At 39.2% G+C, this 27,024-nt stretch overlaps 1 non-coding gene across 1 annotated transcript; it reads right to left on the bottom strand.

The window, feature by feature from the left end:
• Positions 1 to 20,248: 20,248 nt before the first annotated feature.
• On the bottom strand, positions 20,249 to 20,357 carry LOC128777882 (U6 spliceosomal RNA). Its single transcript, XR_008423195.1, has one exon. It is a non-coding gene; the product is annotated as a U6 spliceosomal RNA (small nuclear RNA).
• Between the last annotated feature and the right edge of the window lie 6,667 nt (positions 20,358 to 27,024).

Genomic DNA, 27,024 nt, shown 5'->3' with positions numbered 1-27,024 from the left:
ACCCAGCAAAGGTTCAAGATGACTGTCGTAAACATTTTTGAAGCTCATTTCCTGTATAGCATCCTCATTTACAGAACTCTTCTTTGCTACTTCTGGCTAACTGAACCCCATACTTTGGATCTTTAACTCAGAGTCTCCAAGGCTCTATATGGTTTCCTTTTCCTCCCACGGTGTCTAGAAATTATCTCCGGAGAGAAAACTGGGGTGACTGTAGCACATACTTCATTTGTGTCCTTTATCACAGGGATCATAGTCCTGTGCTGCCTATTGTGCAATAACTAAAAATAACAGGATTTTTTTTTTTCTTCTGGTTTTCTGGTTGTTTATGACAGGAGGTTAAATCTGGCTTTTGTTTCTCCATCATGGCTGGCGGTGGAAGTCCTTAGCTTCCTTCCATCAAGGTTTTCAGAAAGGCCAGCTGTGATGGGCAGAATAGTGCTCCCCCAAATATGTCCATGTCCTATTCCCTGGAATCTGTGAACATGTTACCTTTCAATAGCAAAAGAGACTTTGCAGATATGATTAAGTCCTGGTCCTTAAAATGGGAAAATATTCTGGTGGATCTGGTGTAATCACTAACGCCCATATAGGGAAACAGGAGTATCAAATTTAGAAAAGCATATATGATAACAGAGCAGAGGTTGGAATGATTTTCTTTGTTAGAAGAAGGAGACCATGAGCCAAGGGATGCAGGTGGCCTCTAGAAGTTGGAAAAGGCAAGGAAGCCGATTCTCCCCTGCAGAAAGAACACAGCCCTGTGACACCCTGATTTTAGCCTTGTAAATTTCATTTTAGACTTCTGACCTTCAGAACTATTTTGTTTTAAACAAGTTGTGGCAACTTGTTACAATAGAAGTAGGAAACTTGACACCCAGCCATGTCACAATGGTCAAAAATTGGTCATATGGCTACTCATTCTTTGCAAGAGAAAGTTGAAAAATGTATTTTTAAAATATGGGCACATTGAAACTTTGTCTTAGTCCATTCCAGCTGCTATAACAAAACACCACAGTATGGGTGGCTTATAAACAACAGAAATTTATTTCTTAGAGTTCTGAAGGCTGGAAGTCCATGATTAGGGTGCCATCATGGCTGGGTTTTGGCAAAGCTTCTCTTCCCAGTTCCAGACTGATGAATTCTTGCTGTGCCCTCACATATTAGAAGAGGCATGGAGCATCATTTATAAGGATGCTAATTCCATTAATGAAGACAGAGCCTTCACAACCTAATTATCTCCCAAAGCCCTACCTCCTAATACTGTCACCTTGGGAGTCAGGGGTTTAACATATGTATTTTGGGGAGACAAAAATGTTCAGACAATAGCATACCTCCAGTAAAATTAAGGTTCTATTAAATTAAGAATTATTTGTGAAAAAATGAACAGTCTTTGCCACAATGATTTTTTTAGTTGTTTACTATTTTAATTATTTCAGCTGTTGCCAGGTGTTTTAATATCTAGTAACTCTTCCACTTCTTTTCTTTGTAGAATTCTTCTGACTATCCCTGCTTGTTTATTCTACCACATGTACTTTGCAGTCAACTTGTCTAATGAAAACTATCTTGTTGATATTACATTAAATTTATAGATTAATTTATAGAGTACTGACATCTTTATGATACCAGGTTCTACTTAAACAAATGGTATGACTCCCCATTTGCGTTAGCCTTGTAAGACTCATTTTGGACTTCTGACCTTGGGAACTGTAAGATTTATTTCTTTCTCTATGCAGATTTTTAATTTATAGAAAAAGGACTTGGTGGGAATATTTACACCAGGAACTCAACAAAGGCAACAAATCAGTTCACCCCATCCTCTCCTTCCTCTTAGTGCTCATTATTAAGCATTTACCATCTCTCACTGGAAAGAGCAAGATTGGCAGTTTGGAAGTGCTTTCCCACATACTATCAGAAGAAAAACCAAATTCTCCTGGAAGCATCAATACCTCTTATCTTTCCACAGAAATGTTTGTTGAGACTAGAGCGGTTAAGGGATGCAGAGCCAAGTAAGCACATTACAGGCCAAGAGCACTAACAAAAGAAAACTCAAATTTCTATGCTTTCAGTGATGGTGCTACCTAATCTTGGTCCTACTCCCTTCAGATGTAGTATAATACTAAATGGCAATAATGGTGACTTTTCTATTGATACAAGAATCTGAATAACAAAGTAGGAAACTCACCGAATTGAACTTAGAAGTCACAATGACTAGTACATCAGTTTTTGTTAAGTTGAAATATAATGGACATAATATCCTATTTTGACATTATATAATTAATTGAGAGAGAAAGAGAGAGAGTGGGGGGAGAGAGGGAGAGAGAGAGAGAGAGAGAGAGAGAGAGAATCAGTGAGGGACAGGCAGAGAGAAAGGGGGACAGAAGATCCAAAGAGCCTGAGCCCAAGATGGAGCTGAAGCCCATGAACCGTGAGATCATGACCTGAGCTGAAGTCAGAAGCTCAACCAACTGAGCCACCCTGATGCCCCTGCCCCCGTCCTTGTCCTTTTTAAATCAAGGGTTTTTAAAATATTAAGTGTGTAAGTTATTTACATATTTTGTATATTAACCCCTTATCAGATGTATGATCTGCAAATATCTCTCCCATTTAGTAGGTTGTCTTTTCATTTTGCCGATGTTTTCTTTTGTTATGAAAAAGGATTTTTTTCAATGTAATCCTATTTGCTTATTTTAGCTTTTGTTGTTCTTGCTTGAGACTGATCCAAAAAAATATTGCTAAGAGTCAAAGAGATTACTGCCTATGTTTTCTTCTAGGAGTTTTATGATTTTAAGTCTTATATCTAAGTTTTTAATCTATTTTGAAGTTATTTTTGTGTATAGTATTGTAAAGTGGTCCAGTTTCATTCTTTTATATGTAGCTGTCCAGTTTTTCCAATACCATTTGAAGTTTGAAGGGTTTGAAGAGACTGTCTTTTCATCGTTGTATATTCTTGCCTCTATTGTCATAGATTAATTGGTCATATATGTTTTTTTCTAGGCTCTCTATTCTATTCCATTAATCTATGTGTCTGTTTATGCCAGTACCATGAAATCTTTTGATTCCTATAGTTTTGTAGTATAGTTTGAAATCAGGGAGTGTGATACCTCCACGTTTGTTCTTCTTTGTCAGGATTGCTTTGGCTATTTGGGGTCATTTATGATTCCATAAAAACTTTGGGATTCTTTGTTCCAGTTCTCTGAAAAATGCCATTGGTATTTTTGATGGGGATTGCATTGAATCTGTAGATTGGTTTGGGTAATATGGACATTTTAGCAATATTATTTCTTCTAACCTATGAACACAATATGTCTTTCCATTTATTTTTGTGGTATTCAATTTATTTCAATTTATAGTTTTTAGAGTACAGGTCTTTCACTTCCTTGGTTAAATTCATTCCTACATATTCTATACTTTTTGATGCAATTATAAACGGGATTGTTTTCTTAATTTCTTTTTTCTGATAGCTCATTATTAGTGTATAGAAACACGATCATATCTTAATTTTGTATCCATTACTGAATTCATTTATTAGTTCTAAGTTTTTTTGATGGAGTTAGGGCTTTCTATATATAGTACCATGTCATCTGCAAATAGTGACAGTTTTATCTCTTCCTTTTAAATTTGAATGCTCTTTCCTTCCTTCCTTTTCCTTCCTTCCTTCCTTCCTTCCTTCCTTCCTTCCTTCCTTCCTCTCTCTCTCTCCCTCTCTCTCTGCCCAATTGTAATAGGTAGGGCTTCCAAAACTCTGTTGGATAAAAGTGGTAAGAGTGGGCATCTTGTCTTGTTCCTGATCTTAAAGGAAAAGCTTTTAGCTTTTCACCATTGAGTATGAAGTTAGCTGTGGGTTTGTTATATATGACCTTTATTATGTGGGAGTATACATTTTGTTGAGAATTTTTATTATAAGTGGATGTTAAATTTTGTCAAATGTTTCTCTGCATCTATTGAAATGATTAAATGACTTTTATTCTTTGTTTTGTTAATATGGTATATCACATTGATTGATTTATAGATACTGAACCATCCTTGCATCTCTGGAATAAATCCTACTTGATTGTAATACGATCCTTTTAATGTATTGTTGAATTTAGTTTGCAGATACTTTGTTGAGAATTTTTGCATCTATGTTCATCAGGATAGTGGCCTTTAATTTTCTTTTTGTTTTTGTTGTGTCTTTGAGTTTGGAAGCATTCCTTCCTCTTCAATTTTTTAGAATAATTTGAGAAGGATAGATACTAACTCCTCTTTAAATGTTTGGTAGGATTTCCCTTTGAAGCCATATTGTCCTGAACTTTTGATTCTGGAAGTTTTTAAATTACTGGTTCAATTTCACTACTTGTAATCCATTTTTCAGGATTTAGGATATCAAGTTTCATAATACGTGAGGGACTGTTGCTTCATGTTAATAATTTGTTGTTTTTTAAAAAATAATTTTTTAAGGGTACCTGGGTGACTCAGTTGGTTGAATGTCTGACCCTTGATTTTAGCTCAGGTCATGATCCTATGGTCATGGATTTAGCCCCGCATCAGGCTCCAAGCTAATCATGGAGCCTACTTGAGAGCCTCTCTCTCTCTCCCTCTCTGCCCCTTTTCCTGCCTCACACATACTCTCTCTCTCTAAAATAAAATTTTAAAACATGAAAAAAATAATTTTTATTTAGTTGCTTGCTTATAATTTTGTATTTTTTGTACGTATTGCTTGTAAACTACGATGAACCAAGGACCCCACTCCAACGGAGGCCTGTACCTTACTATAGGGAGGCCTAAAGGCATACTCAGGTCCTCTTTTCTAGAATTTTTAGTCAGTGTTTTATAAATCAAATCATTTATTTATTATTTTTAAAGTGGTGGCAAAGTGTCTAGCTCACTTTTACAAAAAGAAAATAAAATTTAAACTTTTTGTATAATGTCCACAAGAATTTAGATTAAAATCTGTTTAACTCATTGGGAACAGAAAAAGTACATATTAGAACAAAAAGAATTTAGGGGTGCTTAGGTGGTTCAGTCGGTTAAGTGTCCAATTTTGGCTTGGGTCATGATCTTGCCGTTTGTGAGTTTGAGCCCTGTGTCAGGATCTCCACTGTCAGCAAGGAGCCTGCTTCAGATCCTCTGTCTTCCTCTCTCTCTCTGCCTCTCCCCCACTGGTCCTTTCTCTCTCTCTCAAAAATAAATAAATATTTTTTAAAAAGAAATAAAAATATTGTAGACTTTCTTGGGAAAAAATGAGAGAATCAGAGAAAAAAAGACTTTATGTCATAACTTTGCTTTTTGAATAATATTTTATTTGTGCAGAATAAATGAGTTGGCTTTATTTTATCAAATCCCATAAGGCAAATTCTCTAAGCTTCATTAGAAAAACACAGTAAACAGAATGGATGTAATATTTTTAGCACATCAACATCTTGTAAAAGAGCTTTCATTGTGTTGTAGAAAAAAATACATGTAGCCCATGTGTCATGTTCAGTTAATGGTTCTGGCTGTTTATACTTGTGGTATACTTCTCTTGTAGAAAATGCCACGTGTGGTAAGAAATGGATGAAACCACCATGATTAAGCATAAAGCTATTCTTTAAGAACATAAAATGTTGGGGACCGATCCCCAAAGTATTCCCCAGACTTGTCCATTGACCATGTTCTTCTGAAATCTCATTCCTTCCTGTGATGTGACAGAAGGGAATTGTAGTATTATTAATCTTCAACAGCAGGTTAAGGAGAAGGCTGAAAGAAGCTGAAAGACTCTTGCCTTGTCATCTGGATAAATAAGTGGTTGGGATGACAATTAGCAGTTAGAGGATAAGCTTAGCTTCACCTGTCTCTATACCTTTCGCTCTCCTTGTCGATCTCTCAGCCATGCATTTATTCTGTCATTCTTTCACTTACTCCTTCATTTATGCATTTATCCCAAAAGCCATTGCTGAACACTTACTAACATGCCCAGCTGGCCTCTAAGGACACAGCAAAGAGCAAGACAAAATATCCATCTTTGTGGAACTTAATATTAAGCAGAGAAGACATGTTCTTAATTAACCAACTTACAGTAGAGTGTCTAGATGTGCCTATCCCATCTAGCTGTCATTCACCTCCCAATGTCCATATCTTTTTCCCTCTCTCTGGGAGTATGGAAACTAGGAGAAGGGGGGCTAAGCCAGGATCAGAAGACGTAGCTTTCTTCTTGTGTTCTCTGAACGATGCACTTTTGGGAGTAGAGAATTCACTTATCATTTTAATGTTACAGATTTATTTTTTATTTCTAAACTCAGATCAAAAATAGTATTATAATATTATCTCACAAATTGTGTAGCATTTTAAGAGTTTGCAAAATACTTTCATAATCATTACTTCATTGGAATCTTAAAATAATACTGTGAGGTGAGTGATTCATTTTATGAAGGAGAAAACCAAGGCTTCTGAAGGCTAAGATACTTGGATCATGAGTGGCAGAGCTAAAACTTGAACTCTGCTGCCTGATTCATAATGGTTATTGTTACATGCTAGATTTAAACCTGTCTTTACCCCAATGATGCTTCACAGACCATCTGTTATGGTAGGAAAATGTTAAAAATCATAGTTTGTTATGTTATTTTAGTAAATCATACAGGCAGTGGCAGTTACAGAGGCAGTGATTAGATTTTATAGTAGCCATTTTTAGGAATTACACTACCAGTTACACACTAGAATGTTCAAACTCTGGAATTTATTTGCCAAGTGGATTCCTAGAAGCTGCTTGCTTTTGATTCTTTTGCCAACACCAGTGATGGGTGGCTGGAATTCTGAAAGAGGAGGAATAACAAAGTATCAGGAGAGTACTAGAGCTAGGACCCTGAGATACCCACACAGGTCAGAGTTCTATGATGTAAAACAGGTTAAAACCATGAGGACAGTAAGAGAAAGTATCAAAATGTAAAGATGCATTTGTTTTGTAAGTGAAGTACAATGGAGCAATGGAGATGCAACAAAAAGGGGAGCAATGTGCCATATGCATGTCCTCAGTTACTTCCTCCTCATTTGCATATAGTGCTCACCACATCCCATGAGCACCAGATGCCCTGTGAGCGCAGAATATCCATGAAAACAGGGTGCCCATAAAAATAAGGTGCCCATGAGCACAAGATGCCCCATGAGAATGAGGTGTCTATAAGCATGGGTGCCCATGAACACAGGCTGTGAACATAGGATTCTATGAGTACAGGATACCCCATGAGCACAGGGTGCCCATGATTTCAGGGTGCATGGGAGATCAGTGAGGCTCAAAGTGAGTACAGGATAAACATATTACATCTATGATTAAGTAAGTGGAGGGGATGACAATCCTGGTAAGTCATGCTTTCTTGCTGCAAACACAGAAAGAAGGCAGTGGTATTCTAAGAAACACAAATGACCAAGGGTCTTACTCTTGTACCTCCCTGCACTAGCCAACCACTTACGTTGAAAGTGATGATGCAGAAGGAAGAAAGGGCGACTCCTAGTTCTCTATTGTCTCTACCTTCCTTTCTTATGAGTAAGCCAGTGGTACAGAGTTTAGGCAGTAATATGTGCATGTATAAACAACTGAAAGAAAAACAGTGGATTTTATTTTGTGCAGCTTTCCTACCCTTCTGGTAAGAGCAAAATACATATGCTTTCATGATATACAAATAGCTTAATGTTGGTGACTCCACATATGAGTTAAATACTCTTGCATTTGCATTTAAAGTTGGCTTTGCACAATATAAAGATGACTGGTAAAATTGAAGTTAGTAATTTAAATTTTTAATTTTTCTTTACTTAGAATGACATTATATATCAAATAGAAAACACCATGACAAAATGAAAGAGAGGGCATGCAAGAAAAAAAAGTTCTATATTTGAATACTTTTAATGACACTTTCCCTCTGCTTTTGGAACAGGGGTTCCTGCATTTCATTTTGCACTGAGCCCCACAATTTATGTAGCCAGGCCTGCTGCTCCTAGATAGAGCAGAGAAATCTTCAACCACAGGGCAGGTCTGAAAAGATCAGGAAGAGCATGGACAGAATGATTTTGTGTTTGGGTCAAACTAGAAGATGCTAATCAAGGAGAGGTCCAGGCAAGTGCTTCTGGAGCTCAGGTGTGTGGAGGGACAGTCTAGGTCATGTTGATATAGATCTAACCAGCCTCAGGGTCATGTGATCTCCAGTTTGGCTTCCTAATTTTCTGACCTCTGGATAGTTTCTGTGAGGACCCCAAAAGGAAGGGGCCATGGAAGAGGTAATGGCAAGTTCCAGGAGCTGAAAGAACCAGGTGGCTGTGAGGTACAGTGTGTGAGCCAAGGTGTTCTGACATCCTATCAGTTTCTCACACTTTTATGCACTTGAGCTCTAAATGCTTGAGGTCAGCCAAATCATGTTTGTGAATTTTCAAGCAGCCCAGGGAAAAATTTCTCTTGTACCAGATGTCTAAGTTATGAAAGATCATGAGTGCTTTTCTATGCCAACCCTGGGATACAACATGGGTATGATGAGAGGGGAGCAAAGATGTTACTGGAGATTGGATCTGAGCTCCATCTGGGCAACAGCTGAAAAGCATTACCATTAAATGCATCTAAACCCCATAGTTGTCTCTGCCCACATCTGGTGAATAGAGTGAGATTCATAGGCATTCACAGACAGAACACTTTTTGCTTCTCAGCATCAACTTCTGACTTTGAGCCTGGCCCCATGGAGGCTGATAGAAATACTGAGGCACACCCTTCCTCCTTCCTTCATGCTAACACATCACAGCAGGGAAAGGGATGTATATTCATGCAAAAACAACTGTTATGGCAAACTGTCCTTAACATCTTTTATATTGCTGTTGTACTTCACCATTGATGCTAACAGCCTACATATCATATAAGTACATACCATATAAGGATTTTCACCAAATATATGGACTCCAGAAATCTGAGTGACAGACCTTCTCTTCACCCTTATTTGTACCCACATGGTGAATACTGCTTCTGGAAGATATAAGGGCTCCTTTTAACCTTAGGAATAGCCAGAGGCAACAGTATGCTAAAGCAGGAAACACACTGTATTTAGTATCAGAACTTGCCACTAGGGCACCTGAAAATTACTTTACGTCAGTGAGCCTCCACTTTTAAATGAAAAAAAAATTCCCTGCCTCTGCAGACTGTATAGGTAATGGCTTTGTTAGCGGTTGAGTCTGTCCAAGTGTTAGTTATCATTGTTATAGTCAGTACTTAAACTTCTGTTGGATTGTTGAATCTTCCAGGAAACCTGCTGGAGAAGTCCCATGAGTCATTGGTCCAATTCAGGCTTAGACCTCTGCTTGGCACTGGATGTCACAAAGGAAAAAGGTGGTTGAGGTAGCCCAGTGATTGGAACATCCTGGCTAATTCTCAAAACAGATTTACATACTCAAGACTGATTAAGAGGTGTGTTGGGACATGACCAGCAGCAAAAAATGAAATACTAAAGACAGATTTATAGCTTGAAGAAATTTCTACATCTTGTATAGTTCACAAGTGTACTTCTAAAATCAGTTTGTCTTAACTTTGTGGGTGGCACAAAATTCTATGAAGTTTGATATGCAAAAAAATTGATAAACTCATTGTTAGAAAGAAGTAGCAATAATTAATGTTTGTAAAGGAAAAGCCTACCGTTTCTTCCTTTCCGTGTAGGGAAAAACCCACTTCTTCCCTACTGTATGTTTCTCTCCTGTGTGTCTCCTTTACTAGTCACACAGAACACTTCTAACATATCTGGTCACCAAATGTGAAGAGGCTTTTCCCCACACCAGGCAATTCTCTGTGACATCAGCTGGTGTCCAATATTTAATTCAATTTAGACATTCTCTACCTGAAGATAGCATCATATCTCACAAATTAAGGTCTCAGTCCCACAAGACTGCCTCCTGGCCCACACTTCAGATGCCCGTTGCAAGCTCGTATTGTCACCTGTGCTTCTGACCAAGCAGCTATAGAATGGAGGTTCCATCCTCCCCTAACCTGGGTTAAAGTGATTTGCTAGAGTGGCTCACAGAATTCAGAGAAACACTTACTTACATTTACCGGTTTGTTTAAGGATGTAGTAGAGGATACAGATGAACAGCCACAGAGGGGATATTTAGGGTGAGGTTTGGGAGGGTCCTGAGCACAGGAGCTTCTGTCCCTGTGGAGTTGGGGTATGTCACCCTCACAGTGTGGATGTGTACACCAACCTGGAAGCAATCTGAACCCCATAGTATTGAGATTTTTATGGAGGCTAATTGTGTGGGCATGATTGATCATTGGCTCCATTTCCATCCCCTCCCTACTTTCTGGAAGATGGTGGGGTAAGGCTGAAAATTCCAAACTTCTAACTATGGCCTCGTCTTTCTGGGTCCAGCCTCCATCCAGGAGCCATCCAAGAGCCCACCTAGAGTCTCCTCATTAGAACAAAAGATGCTCCTAGTGTTCTTATCACTTAGGAACTTATAAGAATTTTAGGAGTTCTATGTCAGAGTCAGAGCCAAAGACAAATAATAGAACAAGAGATTCCCCTAGCGTTCTTATCACTTAGAAGATTACAAGGGTTTCAGGAGCTCTGTGCCAGGAATGGGGGGAAGAGGGACTAATATATATATTTTCTATTATCTCACAAAGTATATGATGTCTTATATAGAGTACTTCCTTTTTCATAGTGAATCTGTTTCTCACAAGACCATCGTGGGAGCAGTCATTATTGCTTTACGTGTTTTATAGATAACAATGCTGGGCTCAGTTCAGTAGCTTATCAAGAAGAACTAGACATTGGTAGGTCTGGGTCTTTTGACGCCAAAGCCCATGAAGATTAATAAGAATACAATCAACAGTCATGTACTGCACCTTGGATATCAAACTGGCCCAATACACAGGAAGCGTAGATCCATTTCTGTCATCATCTAGAGTCACCTCACTCAATCCCTTCCTCTCTCTGGGTTTCAGTTTCTTCACTTCTTCAGCAAAATGAGATTCTGAAGAGCATCCTTAAGTCATCTCACATTCCTCAATCACTTAATTGGTATAAGAAAAAAAATTGCAGTTGAACAGCTATTGAAAAGAAATTGTACTTCAGTGCTGTTTTAGAGAATATGTTTTTTGTTTGGATTATGGAAAGCACAGGGTGGGGGCAGGGGGAAGCAAGTGGGAACACACAAGCAAGTGACAGGACTAGTCAAGGCAAACTTTCTCACTCAGCACTTACCCCGCAGGAAAATAAATCCCACTGGGCACTGAGTGTAGAGGCCCCTCCTGCAAGAATTCATGCAGTTCCACAGGGGAATGAGCTGTGCTTATGTACCCAGCACACACTCGGGTCTGTTGAGCCCAAAGATAGGGGGAGGCTCCATCAGGAAGGTGGGAGTTGATATCCAACTGATAAATGAGGATTTCAGAGGAGCCTGAACCTGCTCCACATGCATCATGCCTTTCCTAGAGAAGAATGTACTCATTAGTCATAAATAAGTCCTGTGGAATGCCTCCCACATCCCATGTGACTATTCAGACATTGTGCCTAGCCAAAAAAGAAAAAAAAGGACAAAGAAAAAAGAAATCTTTACCTTTTTGTTTTTAACATTTGCTTATTATCAGATTTAATCTCCTGCAAGAATTTGGGTTTGATATCTTTGAAACTTTCCCTCCCTGATGTTTCCAAGTGAAACCCAAATATCCAGGACAAAGACTGGGGCTTCTTGGGTCCCATCAGCTCTTTTTTGTACTCCTTCTGCTCCCTACTACTGGAGGTCTTCCCATACTGGAGGTCAGCTGAAGTGCTGTGAGGGGAAATCTGTGGTAGGGATATAGGTTTCCTTATGCCCCCAGCACGTAGCTGTGCAAGTTATCAGTATGTGCTTCTACAGTTGTTTTACTCCCTATTTATTCAAGCAGAAAAAATTTATTTAAGAGCCACTATGTATGAAGCACTGTTCTATATGTTCGTGGGAGAAAATTGAGTAAGACACAGTATCTATCTCAAGGAATCCTAGTTTAATGTGGCTAGATAGCCAGATAAGGCAATCTAATGAAACATAATATGTGCACTCAGAGGACATAAAGCATTTGCATAGACATACAGGAGAGAATAGGCAACCGTGCCTGAGAGGGGGATTCAGGAAAGCCTCAAAGAGCAAATAACATTTGAGCTGGGTTCTGAAGATGATTCACATAAATAGAAGGGATGGGGGAGGAGAAGAACCTTTCTGAGAGAAAATAAAGCATGTACAAGGCAGGAAGGTGAAAGAACATAGTCCCTTCGGGGAGCCATGGCTTCTTTGGCAGGAGCCCAAAGACTGTGCGAGGAAGTGGTATGTTATTGGCCTGGAAGTTTGAACATCAGTCAGAAGGTGAAGGGGGCTTATATGCTATGGGGGTGGGGGTTAGATTTTTTTCTGAGGCAATGAGAATCCTGTTTTCAGATTATCATCCTGGCAAAAACAGAAAGCATGGATTAGAGGGAAGAGAGGCTAGAGGTAAGAAGTCCAGCCAAGAAACTGTTATGCAGTATGAAGGCAAAGGAGAGACATGTGAGAAGGATTTAGGAGGAGGCAGAATTGGTAAGACTTGACGGCCAGATGGACAGACCCAATAAGTAATTGTGGTCATGAAGAATGATCATGGTAGAAGAGGGTGGTGAGCAATGTCTGTCCCTTACCTAATGAGGTAACAAATACTAACTAAGCTCTTAGTTGGTATGGGGGCCCAGGGTGGGGGTGGTGAGCAGGAAAGTGGATACAGCAGTGGATAAAGCTTCTTCCCTGTCTCCAGGAGCTTGCCCTCAATCTCACTGTTCAAGGAATGGTCTGAGGTCTGTGGACCAGCAGCATCAGCATCATCTGGCAGCTTGTGCAGTCCCTCAGGTCCTACCCTGGATGACTAAATCAGACTCAACTTTCTAACAAGATCCCAAGGTCAATTATATGCACATTAAAGTTTGAGAAGCACGGGCCTAGGGTCACTCTTGGAACTTTTTACATGAGCAGGAGGATTACAGAGAGGGTAACAAGAGAGAAATTGCATAAAGCATAAATGTAAGTGCTGAAGGTTCAAATTGTTAATCTCAAGACTGTGGAGATTAATGTTTCTCTTTGCCTTGAAGTTTGTACCTGATCAGAATTGTGTCTAAGTACTGATTTTGACTTTCTGATCTTTCTTCCATTTCATATTTCTATTGCTGCCTTTTGTGTACATGTTGCACTTAAAGATCCATAGGAAATCATAAATTAAGTAAAGCCATTTTGGGGCAACTAAGATAACAAAAAAATAAATAGAAAATAACCAACTTGGGGTGCCTGGGTGACTCAGTTGGTTGAACGTCTGACTTCGGCTCAGGTCATGATCTCACCATTCATGGGTTCAAGCCCTGCATCAGGCTCTGTACTGACAGCTCAGAGCCTGGAGCCTGCTTTGGATTCTATGTCTCCCTCTCTCTGCCCCTCCCCCACTCACACTCTCTCTTTCTCTCTCTCAAAAATAAATAAACATTAAGAAAAATTAAAAAAAATAAACAACTTGTTCTCATTTCTCTGACATCTTCATGAACTCATTATTCCTGGAATACAAGAAGCGGGTGAGTATGGCTTTAATTAAGACTACGCTAAATTCTCTAGCTCCTAGGTCAGAGAAGAGACTTACAAGGATCAGGCAGGACATTTGGCCCTGAGGTTTGGTTTGGGAGCTAGGCAGCTCCAGGTGTAGAGCATGAGACTGGGTCATAGGCTGTTATGCCTCAGGAGCTGCCCTTTGCTCCAGACATGAACCCGGGTGGTTGTGGCTCTTACCTTGTCAGCCTCTCATCCATTTTGTTAGTATGTATTTGTATGAATGAAAACTTGATGTGGATCTACACATCTACTGTGGACAAATATTAATACTTTATTGAAATTATAAAGGCAAACCAGGCCATTAATAGAAAAGAAAAATTCTCTGCAAAATGCCTAAAACACACCAAGAAAAAGTACAGTGTATGTTGCCTTTTCACAAGCCTAAAATGGCATTCACCTCTAGAAAGAGGTTTAATTTAAGCTGTGACATGCACCATCAAACTCAAAACTTCCAAAATCTGATGATGTATTGGTTGCATCAAGAGCATAGTAGAAAGTAGATCACATTCTATTGCCCCTGTGATGACCGGAATGACTATGAGTTCCAGCAAAGATGTGACAGAGAAGAATGCATTAACTTCAGAAGCACAAAAGTGATGTGGTCTAAACAAATCACAGACGACTTTAGTGACAGTGTTAAGTTGTTTTTCAAGTACATAATAAATGATAGGGATATTCTGTTCTGAACTATTCTAGTTTCTATGAGCCACAGCTGTGAAGAGAATTTATTTCTCAGGGACAGGACAAAGACTTCAAAGCAGACAGAAACACAGCACACTCTGAAGGAATGGCTATTTTACATTACAGAAATCACTTTGGAGTGTTTTTTAAAATTTTTTGATGTTTATTTATTTTTGAGAGAGAGAGAGAGAGAGAGAGAGAGCATGAATAGGGGAGGGGCAGAGAGAGGGAGACACAGAATCTACAGAAGGCTCCAGGCTCTGAGCTGTCAGCACAGAGCACGATGTGGGGCTCTAACCTACAAACCACGAGATTATGACCTGGGCCGAAGTTGGATGCCTAACTGACTGAGGTTCCCAGGCACCCTGGGTGGTTTTTAATAATACTGTCCTGGGAGGCACTGACATGGACTCTTGTCCCAACTGCCACTAGATGTTTGGACTTAGACAAGTTATTTCACTCAATGTTCTCATCTGTAAAATGGGAAGCATCTGGAAGTAGACTTAATGGGCCCATCAAACCACCTGTAGTTATTTCTCTAGTTCCTGGGTATATAATAAATAGTTTGTCATCAGCTTGTAGAATTTCTATTTTTGTTCCTTGACCCATGGACTTTAGTATACTGCGTGTGGTAGTCAGGGTCAAATGGGAGTTCCTAATTGCCCTCTCCATCCCTCCTATACCAAAATTGCAAAGATTTGGGAGGCTAGAGTGGAGGGGTGGTGACTGTCATCACATTCTCATTTTACCCACTTGTCTGACCTATGCAGAAGATGTAGGGTTAGCAATGAATTACTCCGATTTTTTTTTTTAATTTTTTTTAACGTTTTTATTTTTGAGACAGAGAGAGACAAAGCATGAACGGGGGAGGGTCAGAGAGAGGGAGACACAGAATCCGAAACAGGCTCCACGCTCTGAGCTGTCAGCACAGAGCCCAACGCGGGGCTCGAACTCAGGGACCGCGAGATCATGACCTGAGCCGAAGTCGGCCGCTTAACCGACTGAGCCACCCAGGTGCCCCTGAATTACTCCGATTTAATTAGTGGGTGGCTTGAATTACAGTTGCTCCTCTAGATGTAATGTCTTTACTAGCATAAATAGATAAGTTCTTTGACACCTGTTATATAGCTACAGATCTGTCTACCCCCAAACTGCTTTGTCTTTTCATGACTCATTTCAAATTGGCCATCAGGGCTAACCATCAGCTTGTATTGCTTCTTTTTTTTATGTTTATTTATTTGAGAGAGAGAGAGAGAGAGAGAGTACCAAGCAAGCTCCATGCTGTCAGCACAGAGCCCAGTGCAGGGCTTGATCCCATGAACCATGGGATCATGACTTGAACTGAAATCAAAAGACTCAGACACTTAACTGACTGAGCCACCCACGCATCCCTTGTATTGTTTCTAACCCTTCCCGGAATCACTTCTCTTTCCCTAACTATTAGTCCCCAGGGATTAAGTCTCCTGTCCTGTTATTGATGTATTGACATGTTGAATGAAATATACTTTCCTTTGAGAAAATGCCTACCCTCGCCTTTCTGTCAAAGTTGGAGGCAGGGACTGGTGAATTAAGGAAAAGAACTGAAACATACATGTTGTTTGACAGCTCAAGATGTTGATTTAACACAATAAATGCTTATCATCTTGTATGCTTTTTATCAAGATATCCTCATTCATCTACATAATCTTTTGATTTTAGAGTGAGAAAGAAACTTATACAATATGACAGTGGATCATAGATTGATGGTTAGAATTCTTTTAAAACAGAGTATTCATTTTCTTTGAGTTGGGCAGAGACTGAAGAGAAAGCACCATATCTCACAGTGGAGGAGGAAGGAAAGTGGCAGGCAGTGACGCTCACAAGAAGTTTGTGTGTATTTAGGGGAAGGATGAAATCATAATGGGGGAGAGTCTTATGCCACTGATATCAAGCTTTTGCTCCTTAGTGCAGAGATTTCACATCTGTGCTGCTATATATCTTTTAAGTCTAAGCAAAGAACTCCTCTAGAAGGTTGGCTAAATCAAGATAATGAGCCTAGGAAGGGACATCTATGAAGGTAGCACACAGGGAGATTTTTCAGGTGCACCTGGAAGCATACTGCATTAATTGCCACTCACTTTGCTTACACTCGGGGTAACTGAGGGCAAGGAGCTGGCCTGGCCACTACAGGGGCAAGACCTTGGAACATCAAGACAGGAGGAATTCAAGAAGGAGGTGGTAGTGGTCAGTAGTTTCAGATACATAGAGGTAAACACTTATGAAGAGTGTTTACTTCAAACACTTATGAAGATGAAACTATTTACATGACTGGAGACAGAGACTGGGATCTCTGGGACTCCAAAATTATAACAAAAAGTGTCAAAGAAAGTGATGAAAAATTTCATGAGGCTCCCAGTGTTGGGAGGCCAGAACTTGTATCCCAGGAGTTTGTGTGGCTTGTGCTGCATTCTACGTGGGTCTCAAAGAGGCCAAGATTTGGTGCTGGGGAAGTTAAGAAGCTCCATGGGAAAAGCAGTGTGATACCTAAAACATCAGATTTGCATGTTTGATCAAGGCTCACACAAAATAGTGTACAATGGGATTGGGGGCTGGGGATATGCATTTCCTTAAGACCTAATCTCTTTTTTATTGATTACATCAAGTTGTAAAATTAAAATTGGCACCACACTTTGTCAGACCCAAAGTTGCTTAATGTTTATATACTAGAGGGCAGTTGTACTTCTTTCAGGATCATTGAAGTCCTACTGGTGAGGAACAAGAATAGTAAAAAATAGACTAAAACATATTTTTGTGAAAAAAAAGAAGAGAACTCTAAATGCGGATATCTTGGCATTCAAGCTATTGTACCTTAGCCTAGTATCAAATATCTGGTAACACGTGGGAAATGGGCATTTCAAAGTATTCTGGTTCATTTCTAGTTTACTCTATTACATTTTAATATTAATATGTAGCTATTTTAATGCACTTTTTTTTCTTGATTCAGCTGGTTCATGGATAGGCCTCTTCTACAGAAGCAAGATCCCACACTAATGTAGGTGCAAATGATTGCCTGTAATATATGAATGGGCTTTATTATAAGTGTTATTGGCACTCAAAGGCTATCACTGGTAGATAGCCTTCCAGATGAGGCCTCCAACATCTATTTAATCCATTTTTTAGCTACTGAAAGAGACCTGGTAGGAGTGGAGATCACTTGGACATTAAGCCTGAGCTTCCTATAAGCCCCTAGAGCCCCTGGGCTGTATACCCCCAACAGCCTGGCCACCAAACCTGGGAGCTCTGACGAGGAGGAAAGGACAGACTCAAACCCACAGGTAGGGAAAGGGGTGGGGAGAGATGGGCAGTCAAGCACTGTCACTCCATGATGAAGCCTTGAAGGCTGAAGACTGCCTGAAAATCGTCAGTTGTCAACTTACTGCTGGTGCAGACCCAATAAAGCAGATGCCTGGTTTGTTCAAAAATAGAAAGATGGATGGGTGGGTGATATTATAGAGTAAAGAAAGCAGTGAAGTAGTGTTTTTTTCTTCTTCTTCCCCTTGTTTTATCATATACCTGTCTCAATTTGACATTATTTTTAAACAGACTATCTACTCCTATGCTGGAAAGGGAGAGTGTTCAGATATGCAAATTTGAGCTATATTAAATGAATAGAAAGGAAGGCTGTGATCAAATGATAACATTTTCTCCCTACACATAGTTTCCATTTTTATCTATTCCCCAAGCTCCTCAAATTTTTAAGTTCGTATTTTTGTTCTTATTTGAAGAAAGGTAACTATTTTCCTGGATAGACTTGTTACCTTTAGAAAAGGACCCATTGCAAGACATTGGGAATTTGCTGCTTCTTTTCACTGAAGAAAAAATATTGTATAACTTCATAGAACTTAAGCTTAAATATATATTTTTAGGTAGATACCAAAAGGAATGTTTAAGTTTTCCTCCTTTACCTGTCAAAGTGCATTCTTATTAAGGGTCTGTAGGGTTAAATAACAAAGGAACAGGCAAGGGATACACAGGGCTTGGGAAAAGTTATTTTTTGTTGGAAAAACTACATTGGGTTAACTCCAACCTACACTTAAACTAGGGCAGCACACAGCTACAGAACTTACTGCAAAGTCTGTGTCCTCATGCCCCTGTTGTACATAACACTCCTTTTTTTTGTGGCTAACATACATCTTAACTTCTCAAGCTCCTTAGTTACAAAAACATTTGTATTTTATTTTTTTAAATTTTAAATGTTTACTTATTTATTTGAGAGAGAGAGAGAGCAAGCCAGGATGAGGCAGAGAGAAAGGGAGAGAGAAATCCCAAGCAGGCACCACTCTGTTAGCACAGAGCCTGATGTGGGGCTCGAACTCACAAACTGTGAGATAATGACCTGAGAAGAAACCAAGAGTTGACTGCTCGACCGACTGAGCCACCCAAGGTGACCCTATTTCTATTTTATTTCAGTAAGAAAACCTCCATTTGAGAACACATGACACCCAGCTCAGAAGTGTTTCTTCCTTACTCTTATTGCTCTGATAAGTCCTCCAGAGGTAGAGCCCACAAATTAGTGGCAGCTGCCTGTTGAGAAGACACTCTGTCAAATTAAACAATTTAACATTCTGCAGTATGACATGAAATTCCTATTCTTAATAGTTGTCACAAAGTTGCATCACGAACTACAGACAGGTACATGGTTCAGTCGTGAGTTGTCAGAGTTACACTGGTTAGAGACCTTACTTGAGGGACCAGACCTAGTGAGGGTTTTGATGAGAGACACTTGTGGTTTTGATGGAATACCTGCATGGAGTTCCATATATGCAGAACTCAAGAGTGACTTCCCTGAAGATCCCTGTCTATGTTGGTGTTTGATCATCTCAACTCCAATAGAATCTCTTGAGGTTATCAGTGAGTATTCTTTTGGCCAGGGATCTATGTCACATAATGTTTTATAGTTCTCAGGAGATTTGGTAACCTGCAAAAGCCTTTCTTTGAAGAAATGTCCTTGCAATCACAATTCTGTTTAAATTCCTTGGCAGTAATTTTCTATCATATACTCTTTTGTAAATGCAGACCCCAATCTACTCAATCTACTTCCTTATTGGCCTAATATAAAAGAATTTCCAAATTAAATATTATAAAAGTTATCATCTTTAAGTCCTTGTTATATCACATTATCGCAATCGTAAAATTTATAGTATTATTTCAAATGTAATAAATAATTCATGACAATGAAAATAATCATTAATTACTACTTATTTCACAGCATCCCAAATTTCAAATGGTATTGCTGTTGCTCAGGGGTAGGCTCAACATTATAGGGAGATGGGGAACAGAGGTGTCCTTAAGTGATCCTTCCCTGATCCAACATCTGGTTCATGGGCTGAGGATCTTGAGAAATAAATAAGAACTGGAGTTTGGGAAGAAAAGCAACACTCAGAGATTGAGACTGTGGAATGGGTCAGGCCAGATTTTTTGTTGTGTTGTTTGGCAACTACGGGTATCTGTATTGTGTTATGCTACCCATTTTTACAACTGTGGGATTGGTGAAATGGGATTTTTGTTTAATTAGTAAGATGGGCTTTTAACTCATGTGGCCACAACAAACGGGTTTAGGTTTTAAAGTATAGGCTGCTTCAGTGTGGCTTGGTATTACAAGAAAGGCAGGATGGGATTAGACCTTTTAAGCATTGGTTAGGCAAACAATATTTGCTCCATTGACAGTGTTTTCCAGCCAGGTCAGTAGTCAGGAATTTTGATGTCAAAGGATCTACGTTCTGTACATCTTACAGAGCAGCCGTGGTGTTTGAGATTGCAGTTTTACCTGCCAGGTCTATGTAGGCTGTCCTGGACTGGCTGCCTCCATTCCACTTACATTGTAGAGTAAGAGAGGACAAGAGAGGCTCTAGGCTACGTTTGAGTTTATGTGGTTTAACATAAGTGTGGGTTATTTGCTACCATATTACTTTAAATTGGCTCTGGATTTATCTTTTCTTTCTTTCTTTCTTTCTTTTTTTAATATGGAAGCTTCATAGATTTGCAGGTCATCCTTGCACAGGGGCTGTGCTATTCCTCCCTGTATTGCTCCAATTTTCCAGTGTATGTGCTGCTGAAGCGAGCACTGGCTCTGGCTTTCTTAATGACAGAATCTCTATCTTTGACCTTAGTTTTCAGAGAGCTAAGCTCAGGGTTGAACCAAAGAAGTGTGGTAGATTTCACTAATGAAACAATACAAGGGTTTTTAAGCCCTTATTATGACAAAAACATGCCAAATTTTTCAATGGATATAAATGAATTAATAAAATTATTGCAGACCCAGAACCTAGGAAAATAATAAAAAAGGTGTTTTCCAGGAATTCCCTGATCAGATTTGCCCAGAAAATAAGTAAGGAACTGGAATAATCTGAAAATAATTCTTCAAATAGAGAAGTCCTATTCAGTCCAACAAAAGTTATGGAAAAAGTAAACATTTAAAAGGCTGATGAACAAAAAGAGAAAGAGAGAACCTTAAGTGGAGCACAGATATAAGAAGATAAGCAGGACAGGTATGAAGGGAAAAATGAGACTTTGAGGGCTTGAGGTCAGTCCTGACCATGTAAAGGGGAACATAAGATGTACCTACTGTTAAAGGTACTATTTGTAGAAGAGGGCTTGTAACTAGATCAGTTACTAGATCAATAAAGCTAAATAAACATCAAACAATATAACAGAGAAAGAGGAGCAACATTTCAAGCACAGACTAGAATGATTGCCTGAGGGAACCAGTCCCCAGGACACAGTGAGAAAGGCCTTTTTTTTTTTTTTTAAGTTTTCATTTATATTCTAGTTAGTTACCTTACAGTGTAATGTTTTAGGTGTACAATATAGTGATTCAACACTTCCGTACATCGCCTTGTGCTCTTCATGACAAGTGCACTCCTTAAATCCCCATTACCTATTTAACCCATCTCCCCTCCTCCCCTCTGGTAACCATCAGTTTGTTCTCTAAGTTTCAGCTGTAGAGTCTAAACCAGGAGTGGGTGAGAGGCCACCATTACTCTTTATTGCTGATTGTCCTCTCGTTTCCCAAGGTAGCATATTGCCTACATCCCAAATTCTGGTCACTACACCATCAAGAGGAGAGGATAAGGTCTATGTACATAAAAACTCTTCAAACAGAGACTCTTCAACCACTAGGAATGGTCAAGTAGACTTCTCAAGAAGATCTGAAAGATGAGAAATATTAAGTTCTAACAGTGATATGGTGGCATTCATAGAACACAATGGGTAAAAGCAGAAGAAATAATGATATAATTTATTTAACTAGTTGTTTAGTATTTTGTTGTTTAGAATTACTTTTATACACTCCATTTCCTTAGGGTCTCACAATGCCCTGTGATACAGGATTGATTCCTTTCAGAATTATCAGTGATGGAACTGAAGCTCAGCAGGTTGTTACCTGCTAAAGGGCATTCAACTAGTAATTGAGTTACAATCCAGATTTCTGAGTTATGCCATTTATTTCATTCCTCTGAACCGCACTATTCTTCCCAACCTTAAGATGTGTTGCTGAGCCTGAAGAATGAGCAGTGGTCACATAGGATCTGGGTAGTATAGTAAGATAAAAATATTTTGCACTAACAGTATGAAAGAGAGCAAGTGATTAAATTTGATACTTTGGTGTTTTAAGAAATCATTGAAGAATGACTCTATTTGGTTTGAGGGACTAACAGTGTTTTAAACCAAGATTTTAAACATATTTGAGCAGATTCAGAAAATTCTTGCACATTCCTCCTCCAGTCAGCCTGCACAGTTATTATTATGAATAATTTATATTTCTCTAGGGGATTTTGCTATTTATTGCTCTTAATTATTTGCTTTTCAAGTGCCACTATAGATTCCCTGGGAAAACCCTTGAGAGAAGGAAATTGTCATGCTGGGGGAAGCATCAGCCTCATGACTCGCTGGCACTAAAGCCACAGGTCTGTGGGTGACAGCAATTACCCTTCATTAGCCCAGCAGAGCTGGTGGAGCAAAGTTCTGCTAAATGGGCACTTGACATGGGCATTAGCTTTATCTTTTCTGAAGAAAAATTACTTTGGGGGAGAGTGTACAAAAATAGAAATGGAACATTGAAAAGAGAGAAGAATCACAAGCTGTTTTTATTCTTTGTACTAAATCAAATAATGTTTTATTAAATAGCCTTAGAACAATGTGGGTACAGAAAGGATAAGTTGGGGGATGCTGATATCTGGGTTCTGTTACAAAGGTGCCATTAGCCCACTAGGATTTTTTATGCCATCGATTCTTAATTTGTAAAATGGTGTAGGAGGTGATTATGAGGAAGAATTGAGCCAACTATAGGAAGTCTTAGTTCAATACCAGGGAGGTGAGACTGAACAAAAGACAGTCTAACTACAGGAAAAGAAATGCCCTGAAGAGATTTACTCAGGCAATCCTGGTTAAATCCCTAATCTCTCTAGTTATCCTTTTAGCATCCAGGGAAAACTGGTTAATACTTAAAGTTCTCTAGGATCATAGGAACTGAATGATTGTGAGTGACTCAGATCTGCTGCTACAGCTCTAGAGTGCCTCCTTATACAGCTGGGGGAATTGTGGAAGGGTGATTCTGAGATGCAAAAGAGTACCCATCTGGGTCATAGATGATACCCAGATGGCACACATTAATATCAATCGTCTGTGGCTTACAGACTTTTTGTCATTACCAGTTTCTGACCAGTTGTTAAATATTTTTAATTTTTAGCCTAGTCTGGGGGTGACCTTAGAGTTCAAGAGAGCTATTGACCATCTGTTTGAACTTATTAGCCTCTTAGAACCTGAGTTTTTAATGAGAAGGTTATGCTACAGGACCTCTACATTTTTTACTAATGCGTGCCTTCTCTGGTGTTCTGAACTATACCTCAGACTCTCATCTCCTGGGGTTCTGGTCAAAAAGTTAGTTCCCAAAACACAGTATATAGATATAGATACAGATAGATAGATAGATATAGATATAGATAGATATATAGATATAGATATAGGTATAGATACATTACACCACTAAATACCCATAAACCACTATTCTAATGAACCGGAAGAGTCAAGCTGATAGTTCTCAAGAGAGTAGGTAATTTGGATACAAAGACACCAACATGATTCTCTGCACAAATCCAAGAAAAGTATATATGCAGGTTGACCTTAAAATCAACAGAAGATCATGCTGATATGCTATATTGCTTTTATAAAAAGCACAACATCGTAGGCAGCAATAGAGCTCTAAAATTAATTTGAATCATTAATGAGATAAGAGTAAATAAAACTTTATTTCTATTCATAAAACCAATCCCCACTCTGTTGATTTGGGAAGGAGTAAAGAATCAGCAAGTGCATGCTTATTTTTTTTAATTTTTTTAACATTTATTTATTTTTGAGACAGAGAGAGACAGAGTGTGAATGGTGGAGGGTCAGAGAGAGAGGGAGACACAGAATCCACAACAGGCTCCAGGCTCTGAGTTGCCAGCACAGAGCCCAACGCGGGGCTCGAACTCATGGACCTCAAGATCATGACCTGAGCCTAAGTCAGACACCCAACTGACTGAGCCACCCAGGCGCCCCAGCAAGTGCATATTTAGATAAGTATGTTGGCAATAGAGGAGTGTGTATGTGTATATATATATACACACATTGATAAATGAAGTCCTATTTTTCCTTCATGTTATAAGTTGCAGTACTATGTTCCTTTTGAAAGCTAAAGATTGACGAGTGTGTGTGTGTGTGTGTGTGTGTGTGTGTGTACATTTTGAACAAGTAGAGGAACCTGCCTGGAAAAGCTAGGTCACTGGTCACATAGGTTCATGACTCATGGAAGGACACTGCCCTCCAGAGGCTGGCCTCACTCTCCTTCCTCCAGATTCTACTTGGTCTGCACAGGCGCCGATGCTGGCACCTTAGTGAAGTCTGTACAAAGCAGGTGTAGCATAACTGTGATATTCAGGGTAGTGCTTCCAACCTGTTCCTCTGGGGTGCAAACTGAACTGCTATTTGTCACTCCCATGAACAAGTATGTAATACTTGGGTTAGAAATAAAATGATAATTGTCCTTGTTAAAACTCTAGAGTCAGATATGGGGGGATGAGCCCTAAAGTGAATAAAAAAACAGCTAAGACCCTTGCTTATCTCAGGATACTTCGGCACAAATGAATTGTCCCTGATAATATGGAGCTTCACCTCTGAAGAGATGCTGTGATGGTTGATTTTATGTGTCAATTTGACTATGTCACAGGGTGCGAGGATATTTGTTTAAACATTATTTCTGGGTGTGTCTCCGAGGGGTTTTCCTGGTAAGATTAGCATTTGAAATGGTAGACTGAGCAAAGCAAATTGCCCTCTCACACTGAATCATCTAATCCAGTGAGGGCCTAAATAGAACATAAAGGTAAAGGAAGTCAGAATTCACTCTCTCTGCCTGAGCTAAGACATTGACCTTCTCCTGTTTTCCTGTTCAGGCTTTACTATGAGTTCTACTGGTTCTCATGTCTTTGGACTTGGACTGAAACTATAACCCTGGATTTTTTGGGTCATCAGCTTTCAGACAGCAGATTGTAGGACTTCTCAGCCTCCACAATTGCTTGAGCCAATTCCTTATAATAAATCTCTTTATACTAGGAATCTCTTTCTAATAAAGTCTTTTTCCATATATTGATTCTATATCTTTGGACGACCCTGGCTAGCACAGGTGTACTATGCCTGTATTTCCAAAGTCACAACCAGGTGGGACAAGAGCCATTTGGTCAGTGGGAAGTAATGTTCCAGTAATGTCCATGGGTACCAATTGATACAGACCCAAAGATAGTAAGTCTGCTTCTCTACTGCTAGCATTTGGTGATTGTCTCACTTCCAGATTGAGTGTTGTGAACCAGGAGGTAGCACTTTCTTAGCTTTTCTGGCACTAGAGACAGCAGTTTGAAATTATGGGGAAGGATTGGCCTCTAATATTACATATGATTTTTGGCAGATCCTGACCTATTCTACTTTGTGTATATTAGGGGCAACAAACACTTTTTAATCCAGAAGCAATAAAGAAAAAACTTGTATAAAATTATGATAATAATAGACTGTCTGAATCCAGAAGTCAAAAGTGTCTGCAATCTTGGGTGGGAGGAGCTAGAAGTCTGTTTCTTGGGTGGGATGGTGAAGTAGGTCTTCAGGAAAGACAGCAAAAGCTGGATCAGGACTAAGGATTGGCTGAGCACCCACCACACCCCCTACACAGACCACAGTTCTCCAAGGAAGAATGAAAACCACTCATTTATGCACCTCATATTTATTAAGTGCCTATCTTGTGCCAGACACTATTCTGGGCACTAGCTGTGATCAGAGCACGTTAAAATCTTGCTTTCTTTCATTTATATTCCAGTGGTGCTCAATCAATATCTAAGAAATAGCTACTGAGAGACAGTATAGTGTATTGGAACAGGAATGGGCTTTGGAATCAGGCAAACCATTTAGATCCTGGGTATTGCTGGGATAGTTAAACAAATAAACAAAACAAAAAAAACTTCTTTCAATCTCAATGTCCTAATGAGTAAAATGGGGACAATAATACTGTTCTGCATGATTCTTGTTAAGAATTGGCAATAGCGTATATAAAATCCTTGGCCCAGGTCTAGTATGTAGGTGAGACTCCACCCAAGGAATTTTTATTGCCATTGTTGGCAGATAGAATTGCTTAAAGACTGAGGGGAGGAAGAGTTAGTATTTATCTTTTCCCCAACTCCCATTTGCATTGCCCTATTTATTATTCCTTTTTCTTAGAGTATTTGGAAACCAGTTTTGCTGCCCTCGGTTTTGCTGCCCTTCTAGCTATTGAATGGGAAATGGGAAGCATTGAAGAGACATAAGACAAGAAGCATGATACAGATCATAAGATACAGAGCTAGTCAGTAGTGACTGCTAATGCATACTTGCCCAGAGGAGAAATGGCATCCCTTCAGTGTTACCCTCTTGCTGGTTTCCCTAGGTGAGTCTGTCAGAAAGTAGCACAACAGGTATGTTTCCAATACATTCTTCAGAGAGTACAAGTGTTGGAAGCTCCTATTTCTAGGACTCAGGTGGGAACTCAAGGAAGAAAAGATTACTCTTATACTTAACTTACTCTTATTATCATTACTGTTGTTTGTTTTTCTGTCTGTTAATAGACAGATGGTCCTAATTCTCACTTAGAAGATCCCAAGAGATGTGTAGAATGCCTCCATAGAAGTCAGGGAGAAAATAAATACACCTTGAAAAGAAGCTCAAATCTCATATTCTTAGAGATTTATCTTTTTTCTCTGTCTCTCCATCTGTCTGCATGTCTGTGTCTCTTTGGCCACCCTGTGAATACTTTCATATATATTAATTATGAATGACACTACCCATTGGAGCTATTTACCTTCTCTGTTTGGCATTAAGACAACCTGAGTTCTCCACCCCACCACCAGCACTAGGGAAACCTCCCTGGTACCGACAGTACCTTGCCTTTACTTGGCAGAATCATACTATTTTAATTACAGATGTTGTTTATGACATTCCTATAAGAGCAAAGAACCTTGTTTTTTCATGTGCTGGGTTTATTTATTCACTTGTTTTTTACCAGTAAAGAATCTCATTTGTCATTCTGGTTGCTTTTATTTTTTAATTTCTTAAAATAATGATGACCTGTGTTTAAATTATTAGAAAAATTTCTTCATCTGGAATGAGGAAATCATTGTTCAAATAAAATTTTTCAAAACAAATCTTTCCCCTGACAATTTGTTATACTCTCCTGTAAAT

Source organism: Panthera pardus, unplaced genomic scaffold (assembly GCF_024362965.1).
Source record: "Panthera pardus isolate Hobbes unplaced genomic scaffold, ASM2436296v1 HiC_scaffold_17, whole genome shotgun sequence".
Classification (NCBI taxonomy): domain Eukaryota; kingdom Metazoa; phylum Chordata; class Mammalia; order Carnivora; family Felidae; genus Panthera; species Panthera pardus.
The sequence above is the reverse complement of the archived record's forward strand: the minus strand, read 5'-3'. Positions and strand labels throughout refer to the sequence as shown.